Genomic DNA, 17,201 nt, shown 5'->3' with positions numbered 1-17,201 from the left:
AGAATCCCTAATGTTCTAGCCAGAATGTGGAATGTTCATAGTGCAATCCTCGTCGGCACTGGGTCCAGCTTCCTGGGCCCTGAATACCATGTACAGTTGGTCCACTGGACTTGACTGAGGTCTATTTCTCCCAAATCAACACTTTTCCCTACTACATTGTTGTTTTTTGGAGAAAGACCTGGATTCTAATTCTCACTACTTGAATATGTGTACAGCAGTTGCACTCTTCCATGCTGCCTTTTCTCTGATGTAAATGAACCTACCACCCACTGCACTCCATGGGAGTGGTTGTGCGATCAATGGGTGGTAAGGCCGTGAAACTCACAGCTCTGTAAACCCTTGGTCTTGTCCTTGACTAGCCTGGTGATCCTTCCTCTTGACGTGCTCTAATGCAGTTTCCTAAAGGTAGGTATGTTTTGGGTAGTACATAAATGTCTTTTATTTTCATAGTTATGAATTTATTTTAATGCATATTGGAAAAATATAACCAGTAGTTACAATGATGTAATAGCAACAATATATGCTTTTAAAATAAATCTGTGCAAAAAGGACAATTTTCAGAAATATAAATAGTACACAACTTAAAGGATATGGCAAAAATTGGGGAGGTGGTTCCAGAATGACTGAAATTTGAGCAATCTTGCCCCAGTGTGTGTGGTTGGGGAGGGGTAGAGGTGGGTGATGAAAACTTGTCCTTGACCAGGAATTATCTTGTTTTGTTTTTCAAAAATGATCAGGTGGGAAGATCGCTTGAGCCAAGAAGTTCGAGGCTGCAGTGAGCTATGATCGCATCAGTGCACTCCAGTCTGGGCAACAAAGCAAGACCTTTTCTCTAAAAAAATTATTTAAAAAAATTTAAAAAACAAATGATGCAGTTTTCCCATAGTATTCCTGGCATATTGATCTAGACTGCATCCTGAGGACTATGGGTCTAGTATGGACAATAAAGATGGAGGAGGAGAAGATGTGCAGAGTTCCAGGCTAATTTTTCTTCACCCATTTGCAATGCAGAGGACAGACAGAGGGTTATTAGCTATACTATAAAAAGTGCTTTTATAAATTGACAAAAAAAAGGACAAAAGATAAACAATAGGAAAACGGACAAGAGATGTGGAGAATCCATGGACAGAAAAGCAAATCCAAGTAGCCAATGAATATATGAAAAAAATAGTTTAGAAACACTAGTACTAGGAACTAGGAAATTATAAATTAAAACTAATAATGTAAACATCAGGTAGGCAAGCATTTAAAAAGAAAACTAAGATATCATTGGTGAAGTTGTGGGGGAAAAGGTACTATTATACTTTTTGGAGGAACTGTAAATTGCTACAGTGTCTTTAGAAAGCAACCTTGTTGCTTTCTAAAGCAGCCATTAAAATGAAAAATACATATATTCTATGTGCATATTGTTTCTTGGAGACCTGCCCCTCATTGCCTCTCAGTTCTCACGGTATGGGTGGAGTTCCAACTCCTACTTTGGAAGTAGGACATGAAAACTACACCTGAGCAAAGCAGGTCATAAAACTTCCCTGGCCACCATGCCTGGCTCAGGAGTGGGCACATGACCTAGGTTGGTCTAATCCAAGTCAATCTCAGAGTTTTTGCTAGGAATGCTAGGATAAAGATGCTTGTCTTCCTCTGGATTCAAATTTGGAAGGACTTAGTCTCTGTAGCTGCGAAAAGCCATCATAAGTCTATGTGGGAGATGGGCACGTTGGCTCATGCCTATAATCCTAGTACTTTGGGAAGCTGAGGCAGGCAGATTGCTTGACTCCAGGAGTTCAAGACCAGCCTGGGCAACATTGTGAAACCCTGTCTCTACAAAGAAAAAAAAAAAAAACACACAAAAAATTAACCAGCATGGTAGTGTGCACCAGCTACTCAGGAGGCTGAGGTGCAAGGATCACTTGAGCCCAGGAGGCAGAAGTTGCAGTGAACGGAGATTGCACCACTACACCCCAGCCTGGGTGACAGAACAAGACCCTGTCTCAAAATAATAATAATAAAAGAAAAAAAGACTATGTTGAATATGGCCATTAAAATGCCCATATCAAATTAAAATTGACTGATGGACTCAGCTGCTGTCCCTCAGATGTATCCACCATATTCATCTCAAGGCCATGCTTCCTACAAGCTATTCTCAGCCAAGACTAAACATGGGAAGGAGTACTAATATGGGATACTTTTAGTGGAAGATTTTGGCTTGAAAATTCCCCATCAAAGTGGTTGAAACTTTCTTAGAATTGTGCTGCACTCTGAAACTCTACCAACCAAATTCTTCCTCCTTTCCTCTCTCTTCACTGATGTCAGACCTGCATTGCTGTCTGAAGGTTCTCACCTGCACTAGCTCCTTCCCCTTTATTTTTTCTTTTCTTTTCTTTTCTTTTCTTTTTTTTTTTTTTTTTTTGAGATGGAGTTTTGCTCTCTCTTGTTGCCCAGGCTGGAGTGCAATGGTGCGATCTCAGCTCACCACAACCTACACCTCCTGGGTTCAAGCAATTCTCCTCTCTCAGCCTCCCAAGTAGCTGGGATTACAGGCATGTGCCACCATGCCTGGCTAATTCTGTATTTTTTTTTTAGTAGAGACGGGGTTTCTCCATGTTGGTCAGGCTGGTCTCAAACTCCTGACCTCAGGTGATCCGCCCACCTCAGCCTCCCAAAGTGCTGGGATTACAGGTATGAGCTACTGTGCCCGGTCTCTGCTTTATTTTTTCTGTTTCCCCAATAAAACTCTTGGACTTCTAATCCCATCTTAGCAGATCTTGAAGGACCTGAGCTAATACAAATGCTACTGAGTGTTCTGACAGAACCAGTGGTAAGATAAAATTTTGAGATTTGTTTACTTACTATCCGATGGACAGAGCTCCAGAGACATTTTGATGATACCAGCCAGGCAGGTCTGTATGCTAAAGGTAAGAGCTTGGGTTGGGAAAATTTGGAATCCTGAAACAGCTTCTGTGGTGAAACATTATTACTCTATTACTTTGAGAACCCCACTATCCCCATGGATGTTAATGAGTTCAGCTCTGTGACTGCCTCTACTGTCAGTTTTGGCTTGCAGAGGGGAGCTGCTGAATTTTTTAGTGATGTTGGTGCCCTTCTTACCAGCACATTCCTGATGGCCTTGGTGAATGGACGGATACTCCTAATGTTGACTCTGCAGATCCTCCGGGAATCTAAGAACTTGCAGCAGGGGGCTGACCTTTCTGCTGGAAAATGCAATAAGGGTATCTTAATAGGTGTCCTCTCAGGAGAACCCCGACCTCTTCTCTTGGCTGCTAGGCCAATAACTAGGGTTAAATCCAGCTGGGGACATGCTGGACCTGAGAAGGGAGGAAAGAAATTATATTCCAAGATATAACTAGCCAATGAGGGCCACCAATACTGAATGTTGAGGGTGTTTGCACAAGGGGCTAGAATATGAAACTGAACAAGCAAGGTTTCTTTGACTTGGAAGTACTTTTGTAGGACATGAAATTTAATGGCCTGGTAAGACCCAGGGGACAGTGCGAACTCATTGTTAGAATGGCTCTTAGAAGCCTAAGAAAGTGATCCAACACTGAGCAAAGTGGAAATGCCTGAGTTGCCTAGGCAGGAGGAAGAGGAAGGAATAAAAAGGCTGAGAAGGAGAAGTTGGCTTGCTGGAGTGGCTACATTATGTAAGGTCAGAAAAACTACAAAGTAACTATGTTCCAGGGGAGAGTCCAGAGGAAACACCATTCACCAAGGAAATCAGGAATGTGCTGGTTAGAAGGGCACTTGCATCACTGAGAAGTTCAGTAGCTCTCTTCTGCAGGCCAAGACTGACAATAGAGGCAGTCACAGAGCTGCAATCCTTAATATCCAATGGGAATACTGAGGCCTCCAAAGTAATAGTGATCAGATCATGGCACTTAAATGAAAGAAGCCAGAACCTCACAACCACCAAGATCAGAGGGGCAGTCAATGGAAGCCTGGCCCACAGCAGGGAAGGGAGATGGTTAATAGAGCATGGCATTTCTAGGAGCAAAACAGGGGAGTAGCCAGCAAGGGTGATGTTTAACATCCACAATCAGAAAAGGGCAAGGATGGAGGAGTAGGAAGCTGAGGACAATGACCCCAATAAACAGTCACGATCCCTTGATCACTGTATTAGTCCATTCTCACACCGCTATAAAGACATATCTAAGACTGGGTAATTTATAAAGGAAAGAGGTTTAATTGACTTACAGTTCAGCATGGATGGGGAGGCCTCAGGAAAACTTAGAGTCATGGCAGAAGGGAAAGCAAACATGTCCTGCTTCACATGGCAGCAGGAAGGAGAAGTGCCAAACAAAGAGGGGAAAGCCCCTTATAAAACCATCAGATCTCGTGAGAATTCATTCACTATCACAAGAACAGCAGCATGGGGGTAACCAGCCCCATGATTCAGTCACCTCCCACCAGGTCCTTCCCATGACAAGTGGGGATTATGAGAACTACAATTCAAGATGAGATTTGGGTGGGACACAGCCAAAGCATATCATTCTGCCCCTGAACCCTTCCAAATCTCATGTCCTCACATTTCAAAACACAATTATGCTTTCCCAACAGTCGCCCAAAGTCTTAACTCATTTCAGCATTAACTCAAAAGTCCAAGTCCAAAGTCTCATCTGAGACAAGCCAAGTCAATTCTGTCTATGAGCCTGTAAAAATCAAAAGCAAGTTAGTTACTTCCTAGATACAATGGGAATACAGGCATTGGGTAAATACACCTGTTCCAAATGGGAGAAATTAGCCAAAACAAAGGGGCTACAGGGCCCATGCAAGTCTGAAATCCAGCAGGGCAGTCAAATCTTAAAGCTCCAAAATGATCTCCTTTGACGCTATGTCTCACAACCAGATCATGCTGATGCAAGAGGTGGGCTCCCACAGCATTGGACAGTTCCACCCCTGTGGCTTTGCAGGGTACAGCCCCCTTCTTGGCTGCCTTCATGGGCTGGCATTGAGTGTCTGCAGCTATTCCAGGTGCATGATGCAAGCTGTTGGTGGAGCTACCATTCTGGGGTCTGGAAGATGGTCACCCTCTTCTTGCAGCTCCACTAGGCAGTGCCCTAGCGGGGACTCTGTGTGGGGGCTCTGACCACACATTTCCCTTCTGCACTGGCCTAGCAGAGGTTCTCCATGAGGGCTCCATCCCTGCAGCAAACTTCTGTCTGGACATCCAGGGATTTCCATACATCCTCTGAAATCTAGGCTGAGGTTCCAAACCCTCAATCCTTGATTTCTGTGCACCTACAGGCCCAACATCACGTGTAAGCAGCCAAGGCTTGGGGCTTGCACCCCCTGGAGCAACCAGCCTGAGCTCTACATTGGCCCCTTTTAGCCACAGCTGGGATGCAGGGCACCATGTCTCTAGACTGCACAAAGCAGCAAGGCCCTGGGCCTAGTCAACAAAACCACTTTTTCCTCCTAGGCCTCTGGGCCTGTGATGGGAGGGGCTGCCATGAAGACCTCTGATATGTGCTGGAGACATTTTCCCCCATTATCTTGGTAATCAACATTTGGCTCCTCATTACTTATGCAAATTTCTGAAGCCAGCTTGAATTTCTCCTCCGAAAGAACATGGGTTTTTCTTTTCTATCACATTGTCAGGCTGCAAATATTCTGAATTTTCATGATCTGCTTCCCTTTTATACATAAGTTTCAATTCCAAACCAATCTTTGTGAATACGTAAAACTGAATGCTTTTAACAGCACCCAAGACACTTCTTGAATGCTTTGTTGCTTAGAAATTTCTTCCACTGGATACTCTAAATTATTTCTCTCAAGTTAAAATTCCACAGATCTCTAGGGCAGGGGCAAAATGCCACCAGTCTCTTTGCTAAAACATAGAAAGAGTCACCTTTATGCCAGTTACCAACAAGTTCCTAATCTCCATTTTCAGCCTGGACTTCATTGTCCCTATGCCTATCAGCATTTTGGTCAAAGTCATTCAACAAGTCTCTAGGAAGCTCCAAACTTTCCCACATCTTCCTCTCTTCTTCTGAGCCTCCAAACTGTTCCAACCTCTGCCTGTTACCTAGTTCCAAAGTCACTTTCACATTTTCACTTTCACTTTCACATTTCACTTTCACCGGCTAGTGAGCAGTACCTCACTACCCGGTACCAATTTACTATATTAGTCCATTCTCACGCTGCTGTAAGGACATATCTGAGACTGGGTAATTTATAAAGGAAAGTGGTTTAATTGACTCACAGTTCCACATGGCTGGGGAAGCCTCAGGAAACTTACAGTCATGGCAGAAGGGGAAGCAAATATGTTCTTCTTCACATGGCAGCAGGAAGAAGTGCTGAGCAAAGAAGGAATAACCCTTTATAAAACCACCAGATCTTGCAATAACTTACTCACTATCATGAGAACAGCAGCACTGGGATAACCACCACATGATTTAATTACCTCCCACTGGGTCCCTCCCACAACACCTGGGGATTATGGGAACTACAAGTCAAGATAAGATTTAGGTGGGGATACAGCCAAACCATATCACTCACTTCCCAAACTTTATTTAATTTTCAGATCCAGACCCATTGAATGAAGAGGTGGCCAGGTTCCTAGAAGGGACTCTGCAATATTGCTACAAATATATCCTATAATTCTCCCAGTCCTTACCACCACTTACTAGGGGGTCTGTACACCAGGAAAAGTGGAATACCTGACATTTTAAAAATTACTGGACACAGGGCCTGAGTTGCATTGATACATGGAGATCCAAACCATAACCATATCTAATCCTGTCTTGGCATCTGCTTCTCAGAAAACCCCACCTCATAAGGAGAGAGCCAGCATGAAAATGGAGTTGTTTCAGAAAAAGAAACAGGTTCTGGTGATCCATCTGGACACTGGATCAGATCGTGCCTGGAGTCAGGTTGTTCCATTATCACTATCCAAGTCAATAAATTCACCGTTTGTTTAAGCCAGTTTGAGTTATGGTTTCTGTCTCTTGAGCATCCCTTGACAGTAACATATCAAGACTCCTGATAGGCAGGAAAGATGATGGTAACAGATTTGCAATTATTGTTCTTAAGGAAGGTTCTCATGCCCTTTCCTGGAGTTGATCTCAATATCCGCAATGAGGAAGGGGACAATGTGAGTCTACAAATCCCGTGTATAAAGCTCCTTTTGTTCATAAATCATGTTTGCTCTCTTGCTTCTCCTATCTACAAGTACATTTCCACATATATATGTTTTGTATTTATATATACAAACACATACACACATTTGCAAAATATACAAACATTATCTGTCTGTCTGTCTATCTATCTATCTATCTATCTATCTATCTATCTATCTATCTATCTACCTACCTAAAATATAAGGGAGCCAGGCACGGTGGCTCACGCCTGTAATCCCAGCACTTTGGGAGGCCGAGGCAAGTGGATCATCTGAGGTTGGGAGTTCGAGACCAGCCTGACCAACACGGAGAAACCCTGTCTCTACTAAAAATACAAAATTAGCCAGGCATGGTAGCACATGCCTGTAATCCCAGCCACTCGGGAGGCTGAGGCAGAAGAATCACTTGAACCCGGGAGGTGCAGGTTGCGGTGAGCCGAGATTGTGCCATTGCACAATCTTGTTGCCTGGGAAACAAGAGAGAAACTCTGTCTCAAAAAATAAAATAAATTATATATATATACGCGTATATATATATACATATATATGCATATATATACGTATATATACGCGTATATATATGCATATATATGCATATATACACACATATATATGAATATATATATACATATATACACACATATATATATGAATATATATATACACATATATATGTATATATACATGGAAAGTTTTTTGACATTGTCCTAAATTAAGAACAGAAGATTGTGATTATTGTCTGCTACCAGAGATCCTTAATTTCTGGAGTAGAATAGTAGAAAAGATCAGGACACCCCCTCCCTCAGAGCATCACCTTGGTATGCCTACTGCTTCCTCCCCTGGCCCAAATGTGTACCTCACCAGCTCTGGGTCCCTGAATCTATTCAGGGAGTTGCAACATCCCACATTAGGCAGAGGGTTGAGAAAGTGACATCACAACCCCTAAGGCCTGAAACCCTTGAGCTGGCCTCAGTGTCTCAGTGCCTTATGACTGAGGCTTCATTGCCTCATCAAAAGTACCATCCTGCCCAGAGAAGGAAGGTAATCCAACTCTGGCCAACTTGGAATCAGCAATCTCACACACCCCCAACATAACAACTGCCACTTGTCACACTTCCAAACCACTCTTAGCTGATGACCTTGTTTATATTGCCTCAGAAAAAATGAAACCAGCCAGAAGGAACTTTCCCCAGCCTCCACCTCAATATTTACCTGTGTTTGCATTCACATTTCTGCTTTCCCTCATGCTCCGTTTCAAAGCCAAACCTGCCTGTGGTGTTATGTTATATATTGGTTTTCATCCACAGTTCCTGGTTCCTAACTCCCATGGCCCTTGTTACAGTCTTTTGTGATAATGTTAGGTGTGTGAGGCCTCATGGGCGGGACTCTGACCTTCTGCTTCAAGGCAGGACTCTAATGCTTCCCTGCCTTTCTGATTGTGGGTCTTAAGACCCTCCCATGAGAGGGTCTGACCCTATACCCTGGGAGAAGGAATGCTGACATCATGAAGCTTCCATCAAAACTCAAGAGGAAAGGGTTCAGTGAGCTTCCAGATAGCTGAACATGTGGAGGTTCCTGGAGGGTGGTGCACCAGGGAGGACATGGAATCTCCATGCCCCTTCCCCCATACTTTGCCCTATGTATGCGTCTCTTCATCTGTTTCCCTCGTAATATCCTTTATAATGAACCAGTAAATGTAAGTAAGTGTTTCCCAGAGTTCTGTGAGCCACTCTAGCAAATTAATTGAACCCAAAGAGGGGGTTATGAGTACTCCAACTTGAGGTCAGGCGTAGTGGCGCATGCCTATAATCCTAGCACTTTGGGAGGCTGAGGCGAGTGGATCACTTGAGGTCAGGAGTGTGAGACCAGCCTGGCCAACATGGTGAAACCCCATCTCTACTAAAAATACAAAAAAAAAAAAAAAAAATTAGGGGGGCGTGGTGGTGCCTGCCTGTAGTCCCAGCTACTCAGGAGGCTGAGGCAGAATTGCTTGAACCCAGGAGGTGGAGGTTGCAGAGCCGAGAGCATGCCACTGCTCTCCAGCCTGGGCAACAGAGCAAGACTCAGTCTCAACAAAAACCAAAAAACCTTGAAACTGGTTGGTCAGAAGTTCCAAAGGCCCAGACTTGCAACTGGCATGTGGTGGAGGAGGGAGGGTAGTGTTGGGGACTGAGCCCTCAACCTGTAGGATCTGACATTGTCTCTGGGTAGACAGTGTCCGAACTGAATTAGAGGACACTGAGCTGATGTCCGCTGCTTGGAGTGTGGAGAATAAAGCCCCACATATTTGGTCACAAAATCTTCTGTGTTGATGATCGTTGATTAGTGTTGTGAGTAGAGGAAAAAACACAGAGAAGATTTTCCCTATACACCACCTGAGGGCACTAGATCTCACCCTACTCATCTTCCCAACAATACTGCTCCAGCAACTTTCTTCTTGCTCTTCTGCATCCCTCATTTTTCAGTCTCTAAAGGATCATTCCCCACAATATATCAACATGCTGTTGTTGATCCTGTCTTTAAAAACACTTATAAACCTTGTCCTAATGCCACTTCCTTAACTAGCAATCACTTCATTGTTCCCCTTGGCAGAAAATTTTTCAAGAGAATTCTTGATTATTTACTTCAATGCTCATCTAATTGTCTCTTTCTCTCTCTCTCTTTTTTTGTTTGTTTGTTTGTTTTTTTGAGACAGAGTCATGCTCTGTCACCCAGGCTGGAGTGCAGTGGTGGATCTCGGCTCACTGCAACCTCCACCTTCCAAGTTCAAGTGATTCTCCTGCCTCAGCCTCCTGAGTAGCTGGAACTACAGGTGTGTGCCACCACGCCCAGCTAATTTTTGTATTTTTAATGGAGATGGGGTTTTACCATGTTGGCCAGGCTGGTCTCGAACTCCTGACCTCAAGTGATTCACCCACCTCGGCTTCTCAGAGTTCTGGAATTAGTAATTCCAGGCATGAGCCACCACACCTGGCCCCAACTGTCTCTTAAACCCTCTCCAATCAGACTTTTCCCCCACACTCCACCAAAATGGCTCTTGGATAAACAAAGGATCCTAAAAGTAGCAAGAGAAAAGAAACAAATGACCTACAATGGAGCTCCAATACGCTTGACAACAGACTTTTCTAAGTCGAAACTTTCTCAGTGGAAACCTTACAGGCCAGGAGAGATTGGCATGACATATTTAGTTAGTTAGTTAGTTAGTTAGTTAGTTAGTTAGTTAGTTAGTTGAGACGGAGTCTTGCTCTGTCGCCCAGGCCGGAGTGCAGTGGTGCGAACTCTGCTCACTGCAAACTCCGCCTCCTGGGTTCACGCCATTCTCCTGCCTTAGCCTCCCAAGTAGCTGGGACTACAGGCGCCGGCCACCACGCCGGGCTAATTTTTTTCTGTATTTTTTTTTTTTTTTTAGTAGAGACGGTGTGTCACCGTGTTAGCCAGGATGATCTCGATTTCCTGACCTCGTGATCCGCCGGCCTCTGCCTCCCAAAGTGCTGGGATTACAGGCGTGAGCCACCACGCCCGGCTGACATATTTAACGTACTAAAGGAAAATAACCTTTTATCCTAGAATAGTATATACAGTGAAAATATCCTTCAAACATGAAGGAGAAATAAAGACTTCCTAAGACAAACAAAAGCTGAGGGATTTCATCAATACCAGACCTGTCCTACAAGAAATGCTAAAGGGAGTAGTACTTCAATCAGAAAGAAAGGACATTAATAAGCAACACATAATCACCTGAAGATACAAAACTCACTGGTAAAATAAGAACACAGAAAAACACAGAATATCATAACACTGTAACTGTGGTGTGTAAACTACTCGTATCCCAAGTAGGAAGACTAAATGATGAACCAATTAAAAAAAAAAAAACTGCAACACTTCAAGATATAGTCAGTACAATAAGATATAAATAGAAACAACAAAAAGTTAAAAAGCAGGGGGATGAAGTTAAGGTGTAGAGTTTTTATCAGTGTTCTTTTTGCTTGTTTATTTACGCAGTGTAAAGTTGTTATCAGATTAAAACAAAGGGTTATAAGATAGAATTTGCAAGCCTCGTGGTAACCTCAAACCAAAAAACATACAATGGATACACAAAAAACAAAATTGCTCTTGTCAAGGACATTAATGACCTCCATGTGCTAACCTCAGTGTAGCACATGGAGATCAAATCTCAGCCATCATCTTCCTTGACTTATTAACACCATCTGGTGCAATTTATCATACCATCTTCCTTGATATCTTTTTCACTTGGCTTCCAGTTCACCATGCTCTCTTAAATTTCCTCCTACTTCTCTGGTTGCTCCTACTCAGTCTTGTTTTTTGGATGCTCCTTTTCTCCAAGAACTGTTACTATTGGTGTGACCCCGACTGAATCCTTGATTTTCTTTTCTAAGTACATTCATTATCTTGGTAATCTCAATTAATAGCATGGCTGTAAATACCATCCACGTGCTGCTCACTCCCAAATTTATATTTTTAGCTTGAACCTCACTCCTAATATCCAGTCAAACATATCAGAATGCCTATTCAACATATGTAAATAGATGGCAACAAACATCTCAATACATTTGAAAGTTATGATCTTTTCTTTAATCCATTTTCTTATCCTTCTTGTTTCCCAGTTTAAAACTCTTGAAGTCATCCTTGATTCCTTTAATTCTCTGAAACTCCACATATAGTTCATTAGTAAATCACCTCTACCTTTGAATTAGCAAACTTCTACCTCCTCTTCTGTTACTGCAATTGTGCCCCAACTGGTCTCCTTGCTCCCACCCTTGCCCTTCCTTCTTCTCACTGCTTATTGGTAATACAGCAGCCAGTAATTATTTTAAAATGAAAGACCTGGTAACACCTCTATTTGGAAGCTTCCATTTCACTCAGAGTAATACCCAAACTCCTTACAAAAGACTTAGCCTGCGTGACCTGATACCTCCTCCACCTTGTGCCTCTGTCATCATCTACTATTACTCTCCTCTTCTTTCATTAGGCTACAGCCTTGCTGGAATCTTTGCTGTCTCTCTGATACACCAGGCATGCTGTCACCCTAGGGCCTTTACAGTGGTTATTCCCTCTCCTGGACCACACTTTTTTCAGATAGCCCCTTGGCTACCTCCTTTACCTTCAAGTCTTTGTTCAAATGCCATCTTCTCAATGAGACCTAATCTGAATGACCTTAGAGAATATTGCAACCTGTACCTCCTCACACCAGCATCTCCAATTCCCTTGGCATGCTCTGTTGCCCTAAGGCATTGAATTGTCTCCTAAAATACTGTATAATGTACTCATTATGTTATTGCTTTTTGTTTTTTTCTTTCTCCTGTCCAGTAGAATTTCAGCTCCATGAGATAGGGGTTTTTGCCTCTTTTGTTCACTGATGTAATCTAAGCATTAGACAGTGCCTAGCACACAGTAGGTGCTCAATACATATGTTTTAGGTCAGGCACTGTGGCTCATGCCTGTAATCCCAGCACTTTGGGAGACTGAGGCAGGCGGGTCGCTTGAGTCCAGGAGTTCGAGACCAGCCTGGGCAACAGGCAAAACCCTGTCTCTACAAAAAATACATAAAAATTAGCCAGGCGTGGTGGTGGCTACCCATAGTCCCAACTGCTTGGGGGGCTGAGGAGGGAGGATTGCTTGAGCCCGGGAGGCCGAGGTTGCAGTGAGCCGAGATCACAACGCTGCACTCCAGCCTGGGTGACAGAGTGGGACCCTGTCTCAGAAAAACTAAAACTAAAACCCAACCATATGTGTTAATTGAATTTTTATCCCCAAATCATTTATCACCTTAATTCTGGTCTAATATTCCAAGTTCTTTCAGAAGTCTCTACTTGAATGTCCTTAAGACACCTCAAACTCAGTATGCCCCAAGTCAGACTCATTTTCCCCATCAAATTCGTTCTTTCCCCTGTTTTCCTAATTGGATTCATAGCATCGATAACCATCCAGTCAGCTATGGGAGACGCCACAGGATCATTCCGCATTTTCAGTTTTGGAACAAGTTCCTAGCCCTCTCCTAATGCTAATAAGCATTTGATATTAATACTGAGCCTTTAGCCACACATGCAAATACTATGTTTTTCATTGCTTTAGTCACTTAGTCTCTTGGGGATTATTGTCCATGGGTTTGTGTATTAGTCTGCTAGGGGTGCCATAACAAAATCCCACAGATTGGGTGGCTTTAACAACAGAAATTTATTTTTCACAAATTTACTTCTCTGGAGGCTAAAAGTCCAAGATCAAATTGCTGGCAGGATTGGTTTCTCCTGAGGTTTCTCTCCTTGGCTCACAGAGGGCCACCTTTTTGCTGTGTCCTCACGTGGTCTTTCTTCTGTGCACATATACTCCCGTTGTCTTTTCCTCTTCCCATAAGGACACCAGTTCTATTGGGTTAGGGCCCCATTCTTGTGACTTCATTTAACCTTAATTAACTCCTCAAAGCCCTATCTCCAAATATAGCCACATTAGGGGTTAGTCCATCAATAAATGAATTTTGAGAGGACAAAATTCAGTCCATAACAATTAGACACAATGCTTTTCTGTCCCTTTAAAATTATTCCTGTTTTCAAAAGTTCATTCCTTGTGCATATGCAAACTTTGTTTTCTTTCTATTTTCCATCTGTTTTGAATAATCTCTATTCTTGGCTTTATCATAAACAAATGTATGCCTGATAAAATAGTTTTTCCCAATACTCTTACTGTTTTGCATTTATCAGGTGTGGACGGAGTTAATATTTGTAAAACATTTTCTAAAAATAGAGAAAAGCAGCTAACAGAGTCAAGAACGGAACACTTCATGGCCCCAAATAACCAAGTATGACTACTAATGCCATCTGTTGGCAGCAACAGAAATTGCATGTTTTTTATCTGGATAGTAGCTTTGTTCAGATCTATCACGGTCTACGTGCTGAAAATTTGAAGGTAAAGAAATCCCTGTATTCTCTTCCTTTACCTTCCATATTCCTGTCTGTGACAGTAAGCAGCCCAGCAGGAAGGTTAATTGAAGAGAATTCAATGAAGGGACTAAATACAGAGGTGTGTCAAGAGTAACAATAACCAAGCATGGTGAAGCACCCAGTGACTAACAACGAAGAGAAGCTATTACCATCCCTGCAACTGAAGAGACAGAGCAGGGAATGGAAGGGCTGAAATCAGAGAGAACTGAAGAATTGCCCAAAAGAAGCTGTGGTCATAAGGTAAAGGAAACACAGTTTGGCTGAGCGAGTAGGGGGAATAAATACCCAAATCTTTCTCTTCTCCTACTATCTATTCTCCCAAAGTCAGAGGAGCAAAGAAACTCAGATAATGCAATCTGTAGGTCAACGTAGGGCAGAGAAGGATGGAGAATGAATTTGGAGGGTTAGCCAGTGTCTTGGTCTGTTTTGTACTGCTATAGTGAAATACCTGAAGCTAGGTAATTTATAATGAACAGAAATTTATTTGGCTCACAGTTCTGGGGGCTAGAAAGTCCAAGGTTAAGGGCCTTCTTGCTGCATCGTCCCGTGGTAGAAGGCAGAAGGGGAAGAAAGCACACATGTGAGAGAAGAAAGGGAGCCAAACTCCTTTTTATTAGGAACCTACTCCCATGATAACTAACCGACTCCCTAGATAATGGCATTAATCCATTCATAAGGGCAGACCCCTCATGACCTAATCACCTCTTAAAGGTCCCACCTCTCAACATTGTTGCATTGGGAATTAAATTTCCAACACATAACTTTGGGGGACACGACGAAATCATAGCAGCTAGTGAATAGTTAGCATAACTTCCCTTCACAAAATGAGTTGTCCTCTCTTCTATTTTATGTACAGATTGAGTTCTTAAATGTCTCATCCATGGTTGTAAGTATTCCAACACAAAAAAATGTACTTAGGAGGAACTAATAAATACATATTTTTGAATAAATAAATGAATACTCATTATCTCCATGACTTAAAATTTTGCTGGAGGAAAAAATGGCAACTGTACTCTATTTTATGTTATGCCTTATGCCCAATGAATTCCATCTGAAATTCAATACATTAAATTCCAATCCTGAATACAATAAATACAACAATAAAGCAAACAAGATCATTTTTCCTGATTCCTGGCTATATGTTTATACGAGAAACAAATTTAAATAATAAGAGAAAAATCCCCACAGTTTGCCTTTTAAAAATAAAATTTGAAGTATATTTTAAGAATAATAATAGCTCACTTATCTTTTCTTTCAGCGTTAAAAGTTCTTACAAAGGCTTTAAATGAAAGTGAAGAGTTATGTTTATCTTCAAAAGAAGTACTAAAGTCAACACTGAAAGCCCTTGAATGTAGTACAACAGTTGAACTTTAATAAACAAACAGCCTGTTGAAGGCAGGCAGATTAAAAGTCTCCAGTATACTACAGTTTAATTAGCAAGTACTGTTACAGCCAGGGTCTATACCTCCTTCCCCCAGACACAGAGAAATTACGTTTATGATGACTGGTATTCCTTTGTTCTGACCATTATAACTGTCAATCACTAAACTGTGGAAGTTGTCTGATATGACATTTGAGACAAACATACAAGTATACTCATCAACTGCAGTCTAATTACTACAGTTGGCTTAATGACAGGGTTGCATCAATTTTTTAGTAGTACTATCAGTCTTGAAATCCTAAAGCAGATAGTCTAGCAGATCTCCAAATGTCATATTCTCTTGTATATTTCCAACTTGGGGAAAGAGAGCATGATGACTCAAGATTGTTTCCTTGGTATTTTGTTGTTATGGAAAAAGGAGCATTTATAATCTATTAGACATTTTTGAGGGCACAAATAACATGAAAATGATATTTCAGTGAAAAATGTACATTTTGCTTGGTTATTATTGCTAAGTGCATTGTTCAGCAAATGTTCTGCTATATTGAGTTTCAGGCATCACTTGAATTATATTATGGTGAGATTTGTGATTAAGGTAAGCTAACTCAAAATGACAAGCCAAGGGCTTTTAAAACCCACATTTCAATGAAATCTGGCAGCACAAAAACAGCTGCTCTAAGTCTGCTCTTCTAATATTTCAAAGGAAGAATAGCAATGGATTTCTGATACCATATGTGCCAACTGCAGAAATTCTAGAACAGCCTGAGAGACCATGGGTGAAAGGTCACCCTCTGCCTTATACAGATGACATGTTTAATTATTAAAGAGCAATTTTAATTATTTAATCATTTCAGACCTTGAAATGAAAGGTCTTCTCGGGTATCTCGAAGCTTGTTGCAACCTAAACTCTGCTGTCAAACTTCTAGGGAGCCAGAAAGTAACATATGTGATTTCATATCCTAACTTGATTTACATTCTCATGTGAGTTGAATTTGTTTTACAGGCTGTCGAAAACATTTCTTGGAAAAAAAAGTTGAAGGTCATGTCTTTAGCAGAGAATTTAAAGTTAAATCTAAATCCAGACTGAAGTCAGTCTTGAATTCCTCAGGAGGATGGCCCTTTCTTTCAGCAGAATTGTTTGTAGTTCTGTTGAAAAATTTCGTATCTAGCCTCAAAAATATTTTCAGAAATAGTCTCTATAGCTTTTTCCACTATTAAAAATAAACAACACTAGCAAGGTGTCTGGTATGTAATGTTCAATAAATGTTAGTCCCTCCTCTCCTCCCTTCACCAAATGCATGCATGCATGCATTCACGTGCAAACACTGGAATTCATGTTTATGTGATTTTGCAAGAACAAGTGGAATGAAATCAAGGATAGCTCAACCATTCTTTAAAATCAAAATCAAATACAAAGTTTTGAATTCATATTTTTTAGATGAAGAAAATAATATAACTGAGCTAATAATAATAAAAAATATTGAGCAAGTGACATCAGCAACATGGCAGAATAGGACTTTCTAGTGCTTGTCCCTCCACAGAAACATCAATTAGAATAGCTACCCATGCACAAAAATACCTTCACAGGAGATGAAGGTTAACAGACAAAACTACTAAAAAATATTAATAGCTATAATTATTTCTTAAGGGATACAAATATAAAAAGATGTACATTGTGACATTAAAAACAAAATGTGGATGATGTGGGGTAAAAGTATAGAGTTTCTGTATA

General features: G+C 41.5%; 1 protein-coding gene across 1 annotated transcript in view; it reads right to left on the bottom strand.

Moving 5' to 3' along the window:
• Window positions 1–6,266: 6,266 nt before the first annotated feature.
• CLDN12 (claudin 12) overlaps window positions 6,267–17,201 on the bottom strand; it is a 60,027-nt gene continuing 49,092 nt past the window's right edge. The window contains exon 3 of the mRNA XM_063814697.1: window positions 6,267–6,311. The gene's annotated coding sequence lies outside the window, so the exon portion shown is untranslated. The remainder of the gene's footprint in view (window positions 6,312–17,201) is intronic.

Source organism: Pan troglodytes, chromosome 6, assembly GCF_028858775.2.
Source record: "Pan troglodytes isolate AG18354 chromosome 6, NHGRI_mPanTro3-v2.0_pri, whole genome shotgun sequence".
Lineage (NCBI taxonomy): Eukaryota > Metazoa > Chordata > Mammalia > Primates > Hominidae > Pan > Pan troglodytes.
This window is presented reverse-complemented; position numbering and strand designations above follow the sequence as displayed.